Source organism: Sinocyclocheilus anshuiensis, unplaced genomic scaffold (assembly GCF_001515605.1).
Source record: "Sinocyclocheilus anshuiensis isolate Anshui unplaced genomic scaffold, SAMN03320099.WGS_v1.1 scaffold1646, whole genome shotgun sequence".
NCBI lineage: Eukaryota > Metazoa > Chordata > Actinopteri > Cypriniformes > Cyprinidae > Sinocyclocheilus > Sinocyclocheilus anshuiensis.
Window position 1 is genome coordinate 63,641 of NW_015547838.1, and position 11,451 is coordinate 75,091.

Sequence of the window (11,451 nt, forward strand, 5' to 3'; positions counted from 1 at the left end):
GAAATTTTTTTATATCGTTATCGGTGTACCGTCGATAAATATCGATACCGTTTTATCGTCCAGGCCTATTGCAAACATAATGTGTTTGTTACAAACACACAGCTTTTCATGTCACAAAACATTAATTGATGGACTGGAGTCGTGTGGATTACTTCTGGATTATTGTGAGGTTTTTATCAAATGTTTAAACTCTCATTCTGACGGCACCCATTCACTGCAGAGGATCCATTGGTGAGCAAGTGATGTAATGCTAATTTCTCCAAATCTGTTCCCATGAAAAAACAAACTCATCTACATCTTGGATGGCCTGAGGATGAGTACATTTTCAGCAAATTTTCATTTTTGGGTGAACTATTTCTTGAGAAACCTTTGAGCACTAACAGTTATGCAATGAATATAACAAGATGCCTCCAGACAGTATGTAAAATGTCCAGATGCAGTTTTATTTTGATAAAATTACTCATAATTCAAGTTAAATATTTCAACAGTTTTCAAGAATTACCTTTTTTACAGAAATGTACTCTAGAGAGGCATTTCTAGGGACTTTCATGCACACCGTTCATTTATTTTCCAGTGTATTCTCAGTGGCGGAGAGCAGCATAATGAGAAAAAAATGTATTTTATAAAAGACCCTGAGGTGTGTTTTCTCTCTCGTGACCCGCCACATAATCTCACTGAGCCCACATATATTCAGGATTGTTTATCTATGAGTTCTTTAATGGAAAAATGAAGCCCTCTGTTCCCACAAGCAAAGTGCCTCATCACTGGAGGAAGTGCAGAGACAGAGAGGAAGTTATTAAACATAGATGAAAGGCAGAAAGAAAGAGAGCAGAAAGAGCGAGCGATGTGTCTGACTGAAGGCAACTTGGCCCGTTCATCGACGTTGCTTTCTGCTTTAAGGTTGTTCAAATGTTGTGCTTGTAACGGTTTGTGTTATCAGTCAGTGCTCTGAGCGGCGCCACAGAAACAAACCATAGGCCTATCTAGAAACAGCCCGTCACCAGAGATGGGCATAAATACATGAAAATGTATTTAAAATAAAAATACAAAATACTGTGTGGAAAAATGTATTTAAATACAAATACAAAAATACTGTGTGGAAAAATGTAATTAAATACAAATACAGTATTTTGTATTTTGAAAATACACAAAATACATGTGAAATTGGCCATCCAGTGCAGGTATAGGCTGAAATCTATCTGGACCTATTCAGAATGCAAGAAAAGACGAAAAAAAAGAAAAAAAAGTAGATGTGTGTAACTGCTTAGAAACTCATTTTCATTGCCCTGTAGGAAGTACAAAACTACTTTTTATATTTATTTCATGTAAAGTTTATTTTGTTGTATATAAAGTTTATTCAAATTAGAAAGTGTATCTAAAATTTAAATTTTAAAATTAGAATTAATTTAGAAAGCAAAGGTTTTTTTTTTGAGAAATTTTTCATTAGCACCAAAGTCTAAAATTTAAAATGCTTACATGTAGAAAATAATCCTGCAATAGCAGAAATAATGAATAAAGTAATGGTCTGAGAAATTTTTCATTAGCACCAAGTTTGCACATGTCTAAAATTTAAAATGCTTACATGTAGAAAATAATCCTGCAATAGCAGAAATAATGAATAAAGTAATGGTCAGTGTTTAATACAAACATTAATTAAAAGAAAATGTTTAATGAATTAAAAAAAACATTTAAGAGAGTATTGTTCAATTTAGTGTTATAGCCTAGGCCTACATATGTTATCATATTCATATGTTTTGTTCTAATGTCACAAGTTATAATCTCAAGTAGAGGTCTGCAAACCGCGGGACCCGACTAGATATTTTGCGCCGCGGGATTAAAATCCCGAATAAAACGCGGTAACATTTTTTTCTTTGACACTTTTTTTCTACTGTGTTGCATATGTGACCGAGTGGATAATAAGGATGGTGTATGGGGTGGGGCATAGGTATTTATTTTGCCCTATAAATAGCGCAAAGGTTGGCAGGTTGAGTAACGATCAGTCTTTCACGACTCGAACAGCGGAGGAGTGCTCTGGTGGTTGGTTTTGGCAACAGCTGATCTGTGACTGGAGTGTGCATGGTAGGTAGTGACGTAGAGTCCGGAAGGGATCCGGAAATGGAGGATGAAATGTTTGGCGTGGATGAAGAAGGAGGGAACGGGAATAATGAGTGGAGTTTAGTAGAAAATCGGAAAAGAAAGAAAATCTGGAGTAATACATCTGAAACTGACAGTGGAAATGAAAATCATTCGATAAGAGGAAAGAAAGAGGAGTTCAAGGTAATGATGAAGTTTGTGGATGAGTCTTTTAAGATAATAAATCCGCTGAAGCTGTCTAAAGTAATTAAGGAAACGATAGGATCGATAGAAAGTGTCAAGAAGTTGAGAGATGGAAGACTAATCCTATATTGTAAGGATAGTAGGCAACAAAAAGTGGCATTGAAAATAAAGTCGATTTGTGCACAAAAAGTGATCTGCTCGATACCGGAAGAAAAGACATGGGTCAAAAGAGTAATAACTGGTATCCCAACTGAAATGACAGTAGAAAAGATCAAGAAAAGTCTAACTGCCCTTACGAAAAAGAAGTTTATTCAAGTGTGCTATTAGTATACTTCTTTTAAACTAAGGTTTATGACAAAGTGGCATTTGTCACGTTTATGGCGGAAGTGGTGAATTGTTCTGCACAAACGGAAAGCCGGACAGAGAGAATCAAAATTATAATAAAAGCAGCTGAAAAATACCTAGAGATAGAGGGCATTTCAGTGGAAATGATTAATGACAAACTAAAGATGCAAGCATCAAATAGTCAAACAGTATGTGGTGGTTCATAATGGTGTTAACAATATTTCAATGGAATGCAAGAAGCTTAATTGCAAATGGGCAAGAATTTAAAAAGCACATATCTAATCATGAAAACAAACCGGATATAATTTGTGTTCAAGAAACATGGTTAAAACCTCAGCTTAATTTGATTCTCTGCCGCCTGCCCCGACCCTCGCTCTGTTACTGTTTACTCTCCTGGATTGTCTCTGCTGTTCCTGACGCTGATGATTGATTACTGCCTGTTTGACTCTGCCATTGATTCTAATAAAAGCTGCAAATGGATTCGCACGCCTCTGACCCCTCTTTACAAATCTCAAGTTTACTGGGTTTTACACGATTCTTTGATTCATTTGTGTGGGTTTAGGAAGTGTACTCAAAAACATTTTCACATCTGTCTTCCAAAATGACCCAGAACCTAATCAGTTTATGTGAAGAAATGTATTTATTCACAAACTTCTCACGAATCACGAACTACTGTGCAAACTACTTCCTCTCTACTTTCTGATGGTTTGGACAACAATTACTCCGAGTCGCCCCCTGTCGTTTCACAGAACGGCACGTTTGCGATGTAGAGCCAGGCTAAAGTATAAACAACTGCACAAAACGCTTCCACAGCGGTGATTCCACCGCTTGCCACGTCCCGTGTGAAAGGGCCTGTGAGTCAAAAGTATAGGTCAAAAAATGTTTTAAAAATATACATTTTCTTCAGAAAATGTGCAAAATTCACTACCATAATGCTAAAGTGTTATGATTGAATTTGAATGCATTGTTATGTGGTTGCTAAGTGGCCTCTTAAAGGGATAGTTCACCCAAAAAAAGAATATTTAGTGAAAAAATTAATGAAACTATCCCTTTAATGGCTTTTTAAAGAAGTCTCTAATGCCCACAAAGGCTGCATTTAGTTGACCAAAAATACAGTAAAAACAATAATAATGTGATATATTTGTACAATTTAAAAGAACTGTTTTGTATTTGAATATATGTAAAAATGTCATTTATTCCTGTGATCGAAGCTGAATTTTCAGCATCATTTCTTCAGTCTTCAGTGTCACATGATCCTTCAGAAATCATTCTAATATGCTGATTTGCTGCTCAAGAAACATGTCTGATTATTATCAATGTTAAAACAGTTGTGCTGCTTCATATTTTTATCGAAACTGTGATACATTTTATTTTTCGGGATCCTTTGATGAATAGAAAGTTGAAAGAACAGCATTAATTCCAAAATTGAAATCTTTTGTAACATTATAAATGTCTTTACTGTCACTTTTGATCAATTTAATGCATCCTTGCAGAATAAAATTATTATTATTATTTAAAAAAAAATTCTTACTAACCACAAACTTTTGAATGGTAGTGTATCATGGTTTCAACTGATTTCAACATTGATAATAATAAGAAATGTTTCTTGAGCAGCAAATCAGCATATTGACAGAATGATTGACCATATATAACAGAATGATTTCTGAAGGATCATGTGAGTGAGTGAGTGTGACTGAAGTAATGATGCTACAATTCAGCTTTGAATCACAGGAATTACATTTTACGTAGAAAAACAGTTATTTTAAATTGTAATAATATTTCACATTTTTACTGTTTGTACTGTATTTTTGATCAAATAAATGCAGGCTTAATGAGCAGAAGAGACTTGGTGAAAAAATCCTGGTATTAGTTTAATACTTTGGGTTAGGAATTCATCAAGTCACTAACTCTGCATATTAAATGCCATTAATAATGATTTGAGGAAAAGCCAGAGAAAAAGTCAGGCTGTTTTCATTTAAACTTTCCTGTTTGGATTGAAATAACAACAGAGAGGTTGAAGAGCATTATGAGATTTGCATAAGGACGCTGATATCTGAGAGATTAGACTGGAATGAGTTTGTTTACGCTGTAATGGATAAATAGGGAAATGATTCTCTGTGTGAAGAATGAATCTGCGTATCACCCATGTGATTAAAAGCGAGATTAAACATGAAAAATGAAAATCTGAATGTGTGTATATAGAAAATAGAAAATCAGGAATGTGTGTATATGCGTGAGAAAAGAGCCTGTAGGAAGTGTGCAACAGATTTGAACAAGTCATATCCCTTTAAATACTCTGCATATTGTTGGGTCTAAACGGACTTTTTTTCAGAAATCATGTTACTATAACTTAATAGGAATATTAACAAAATGTTAATGGATGTCAACTGAGACACTTTAAGGAGACACTTATTGGAGCTTTTTTTCAGGACGTCTCAGTTTGCTGTCCATCTAATCTGATTGCTATAGGAGAATCATCTGAGATATTAGATTTATGTTTTCTTTGCTACAGGACAACACAACCGTCTGCTTGAGCTACATCACACACACGCACACACACACACACACACACAAACTGTCACATAAGGGTCTTAGAAACAGCTGCTACCCTTGGATACATCAGACCGTCTGGGACACACACACTCTCTCTTTTAGCGGATAACTGATTTGCTTTCATTTGACACATAAATTAACATGCTGTGCAGGCAGGCGGCGAGAGAGTGTGAGAGAGAGAGACTGAATGAGAGGCCGGGTGAGATGTGATTTGCTCTTCTGGCAAAGTGTTACTGGATATAAAATATACTCTCTCAGTGCAATTAAATTCATGCATTATGAATCAGTCCACTGCGTCTGTGTGTGTGTGTGTGTGTGTGTGTGTTGTGAGGACTCTACTAAATGCCAAGATAAAATAAGACATACTGTGTGCACTTTATGGCCTTAAAAATAAATAAAAACACATGGTTACTAACTTACTCCAAGCATCTTCTTATGTCTTTTTCAGTTTCTACGTATATATTTTACAATATTTGACATACCTGTTTTGTTTACCATACTGAAAAAGCATCAATATTAACAAAATAAAACACAAACGTAATATTCAAAATTATATAGGTTATAATAAATAATAATTTTATTGCATTTTAATATTTAATTATAATTAATTATAATCACACAATAACTAATAATAATCTATTCAAATTATTAATAATAATAATAAATAACTAATAATACATTTGAATAACTATATTACTTTTTATAATTTATATCAATAATATTAATAAAAGTCTTGTAATATTCTAATATTATTCAAGACTAAACTTGAAATGTCAAATTGCCTTTTATTTTGGCCATCATTATAACTACCTATTAAGATTACATAAATTCAAAAGACTTTATTTCTATCGATTTTAAGTAAATTGTTCAATATTATGTTTTACTTTATGCACTTTTTTTTTTAAAGTGTCCCACAAGTACTTAACACATGAATGCTCACAAGACAAAATGCATTCATAAACAAATAATATATGAAACATATCAAGGGTAACAATCAACTTATTATTATTAAAACTTATTATCATTAAAATTATTATTTTACTATAGGAACAAACTCATATTGATACAAAACAATCATTTACTAAACATGACAAAATCAACAACACTGCAAATAAAACTATAGCAAACAGTCAGACACCGTAACCTTATCAACCATTCAATGAGCCTGAACCACAGTTTGACAACTATGCTTTTTGGTCTGAATTTTACCAGTTTGTTTTGTAAATAAAAAAGCTGCATTGAGATGCATAACTTGTTTTCCTGTTGCCGGAACTTCAGAACAGTAAGTCATCCAACAGAAAGCTACAATAATAAAGTGAAATGCATGTATTCTTTGTTGTTGCATGAGTAGATTTGTTAGTTGATGTCAATGCTAAATGCATAATGTAAAATGTGATCTAATAATATTTTTAATAGTGATGATGTCAATGTGCATTAAACTCTCTTTAAAAATCTCTTGAAAATGTGGATCAGAGCAGTGGTTGGATGGGGATGCTTTCTTTCTTTTTCTCTGGACTTAAACACTTTGAGCGGTTCATTAACTGAGATCAATATATCATTGCAGGGATCAAAGAGATTTTGATTTCGTTCTCTAGCTGCTTTATTAAGATGGGGGATTGTTGGTGTGAATTCAGTATAGAATTACACCTGAAGTGTGTACATCCAGCAGGCCAAGAGCTCAATGTGGGTGCTCAACCACAAAAAGTTGCATAAAGGAAGATCAAAGTTGGCACACCACAGCTCCAAAAGTTGTCTCATGAAGAGCTTTTAGGCTCGAAACGTCACCTAAGAACTTTTGGAGCTGTGGTGTGCCAAATTTGATCTTCCTTTGTGAACATCAATATAAACATATTGCATTCATTATAGAGGTTAATGACCCCTCTAAATTCTGAAGATTGCTTTGCATATCTAAAGTAACTGTTACTTTAAATTGTTCATTTTTACCCCGTAAATGTAGCACACAAGTCTTTTATGATACTTTTGTAGTGCTTTTATCTGTTAATATCTGGAGCTCAACTGCCCAGTTAACAAAAATATGTTATGGAAATATTATTTCTGAATGTTCTCTGAACGTTCAAAGCAGCCAGTTTTTGTAAGTGTTGTTATTTTTTATTATTTATTTATTTATTTTGGTTGCGCAAAAATCAAGTGAACATTCTATTTGATCATTTTACAAACATTATGAAAATGTTATTTGTGAATGTTCTATTGTGAATGTCAATGTGAATGTTGAAAACCTCCTGTTCTTTTTTTTTTTTTTTTAGGTAATGCAAATGTTTAAGGAATGCTCTATTTCATTATTTTGCAAACAATATAGGAATGTTATATTTATTCTCTGAGCATTCTGAAACAAGTATTAACATTTAAAAAACATTAGATGAACAATTAAAATGTTTAATGAACAATGTATAAACATTTTTGTGATCATGTTTTGAGAACAATATTAAAGACCAGATACAGTAACTCTGAATGAATGTTCTTTAAGAACGTTTGTTCTTAACGTTAAGAGAACCTTGTCGGAATTTTCGGAGAACATTCCCTGTTAGGTAGGTATATCATTTCATTGTACAGACAAGAGAAATTACATACGAGTCAGTAAAAGATGACAGAATTTGTATTTTTGGATGAACTTTTCCTTTAAAGACGCTTTATTAGTACAATATGTTACTCTAACAGCACATTTCAGTAACAGTTAAATGTGTGAACAGATTTCTATTCTGAGACACGAGGAGAAAAGGACTCATAATAGAGCAAGTGTAAACAGACTGGGAAAAGAGAGAGAAAGAGAGACTCTGCCCACTGATCTGTGATTCTAAAAGGACCAGTAAGCAACATTTGGCGCTGTAGTTTAAAGCTGTCTACCAATGCCAATACAACTATTATTGAAATATTGAAGGAAACCTTGCAAGTTTGCGATAGTCACTCCAGACAGATAGTCATAAACTGCACCAAACATACACTGTAACATTTTTTTATCTGTGACATTAATACCGGCAGCTGTGGTTGCCAGAACTTCACTGTAAAAATAAAATACGGTAGCAACATTTTAGGTTTTACAGACTTAATTAAAATTCACAATAAAAAAATATATATTTCATTAACTGTAGCTGATGTAATGTTATACTACAATACTGATATCTGTTTTGAACCATTGTAATACACTGATAACCACCAAAACAGGTGGTGATGAGAAAGTCACATGATGAATCAAAGCTCATCACAAGCAGATTTTTCCACAAGCTGAGGAGGGAAATACTAATATATAGAAGGTCCACAGTGTCATTTACACAAACACATGATACTGATATAACGCAATAAACATTAATTTAACAACATGTTAGATAAAACCCTAATGTACAAATGATAAGAAAAAAATAAGAAGAAACAGTTATTTCAATGGAAAAAAAACATCAAATTTGAAGTGTAATGCAGGGAATTCTGGGAATGTCAATTTACAGTTTTTCACTGTAAATTATACAATTACTTTTTCTTTTTCACTTCCAAAAACCATAATTTTAACAGTATTTTACTGTAAAATTACATTAAATGTAATTATATTTAATCATTGTACATAGTATGGAAACTTACTGTTAACCAATTTTTTTTTACAGTATTTTACTGTTAAAATCACAATACTTTTTTTACAGTTCAGGTGTGGTCACATTAGCGACATTTAGGCGAAATTTCGCGGGCCAAAAAAAAGAACCATTTTCGATTGCCAATAGTGGGTGAGCGTGATTTCACCAAGTACAACATGTTCCTGGATCAACATCCTTGTTGATCCTGGAACAACATTCCAATCAACCAATCAGAATTGAGATATAACTTTTCAGGAAATATCTGTTTTAGGCTTAAAATCAGGGTTAGGTGCTTCTACACCCTTGTTAATCAGCTATCATTTCCCTCTGATTTTAGGAATAGATTATGGGTAAGGTTAGGTTTAGGGGGAGGGATTGGGTTAAGTCTATATTTTTGGACAATAATGTTGATCCAGGATCATCAAAACATGTTGATCCAGGAACATGTCTTACTTGGCAAAATCACGGCGACCCCAATAGTGTTTGTAGTGACGTTAAAGCACAGAACTCACTTTCAAACCAAGCAGCTTTCTGTTGTTTGATGTGGCGAATTCACGTGACCAACTAGAACATGTGCGAAATCCAGAGGCGGACAGTAACTAAGTACATTTACTTGAGTATTGTACTTAAGTACATTTTTTGAGTATCTGTACTTTACTTGAGTATTATTTTTTCTGGGAACTTATGACTTTAACTTCACTACATTTGAAAGACAAATATTGTACTTTTCACTCCACTACATTTCTATTAAGGTCCTCGAAGTAGAAAGTCGTTACTATGTAGCAGCTTTGAAAGTCAGTGGGTGATTTTTTTCTTCTCTAAAACGTGACTCTCTTCAATAATAAGAAGTTAATATTGTGGTATATATTAGACACAATATTGTCTGATTTTGCTAAATTGTGTACGTGAAAATATTACCTATAAAGCCACAGAAGAACTGTTGTGCATCTCCTAATAAAACACAAAAGGTGTTGGACTGAAGCAGCACTGCAGAGACCATTCTGTGTCTGACATCAAAGTACAGCGAGAGCGATTAGACAGCATTTTTAAAAATTGTGTTTTGATGTCAAAAAAGTCTTGCTGTTTTGCTTTTTTGTTAAAGCAGTGTTGCTGTTGTAAAGTTGTACAGCTACATTTGTGTTGCTGGGTTTTAAAGCAGGCTCGATTTTTTTCTTCCTTATCAGTCTGTATTTACAGGATTTCACTGTCCACTCTGTTCAAATGTGGATGAATGGCTACACACTGTCAAAGCTGTGTGAGATCACTACTATTCTGCTTTTGTGGGGTTGGGTAGGGGTGTTAATTTTTTTCCCCCATAGGTTTTTAACATTCTAAAAGCTCTTTATTCCAAAGATACTACAAGCTAGTCAGTGTATTCAGCAGGTGTAATGTATTCTAAGTTGCTTCAGAAGTATTGCAAGTATTACATACAACAATAAAACAGTGCATTGACATAAAAATTTAAATGTACTTTCGGTACTTAAGTACTTTTAAAAGCAAGTACTTCTGTACTTTTACTTAAGTAAAAATCTGTCTTTACAACTTTTACTTGTAATGGAGTAATATTTGACCAGCAGTATCTGTACTTTCACTCAAGTAATGGAGTTGAGTACTTTGTCCGCCTCTGGCGAAATCTGCATGCTGAACTTATTTGCTTATGAACTATTCCTTTAAATGCAATTGTACACTTTGAGAACAAGTGAAAATGAAAGTGAAGTGTCCATACTCGGAATTTGTGCTCTGCATTCAACCCATCCAAGTGCACACACACAGCAGTGAACACACACAGAGCACTGGGAGGCCATATTGCTGGTTCGGTGACTTGCTCAAGGGACTCACCTCAGTCATGGTATTTAGGTGCTGGTTATTCACTCCTCCCACCGACAATTCCTGCCGGACCTGAGACTCTAACCCACAACCTTCAGGTTACAAGTCCGACTCTCTAACCATTAAAGTCCCCATGAAATCAAAATTAAAGTTTTTTGGGTGTTAGTATCAATACTTTACCGTTAACCATTTAACAGGTTTTTACTGTAGCATTTTTACAGTCATTTACAGTTAAATTCAGGTCGTTTTTTACAGTGCGGCTTTACATAGCTCAACGGCTCTGAACGGCTCTAGCCCAAGCTGTGATATAAACGAACGCTATTGGCTATTTTAAAAAGGGGCGGGGCTGCTTGATATGTCCCGCCCTGTCTTCCTGTTTCAGTTAAAATGACGTCAACACTTAGAGTAACGCTGCCTGCGTGTTTCTAAGCATTTCAGGGGACCTTTAACTCAACTTTGTGAACTCAACAAAGTTCACATTAACATTCAAATCTCTATGCTATTAAACTAGACATGTTATTTTTCAGGTAAAGGGGATCTGGATGTAAAGCTTGATGATACAAACCATTTGCATTAAACTCAGTGACAGTTGCTTGAAAAGCATTCATATCTTTCAAGTGCAGTAAACACACATAACGGCTGAATGCTTGAGATGTTTTCCAACAGACATGAGGTGCGTCCCAAATCGCGTACTTATGCACTATTCTATGATGTTTTGTCCGAAAAAAAAAAACGAAGTGTGGAATGTTGAACACTTCATGCACTCAATTGTAGCCGCTTTAAATAAGGGTGAGGCTATCAGACTCTGATTATGAATGACAAAATAACCTTATATAATTCATACACTAGATGATTGAGTACATAGTGCATA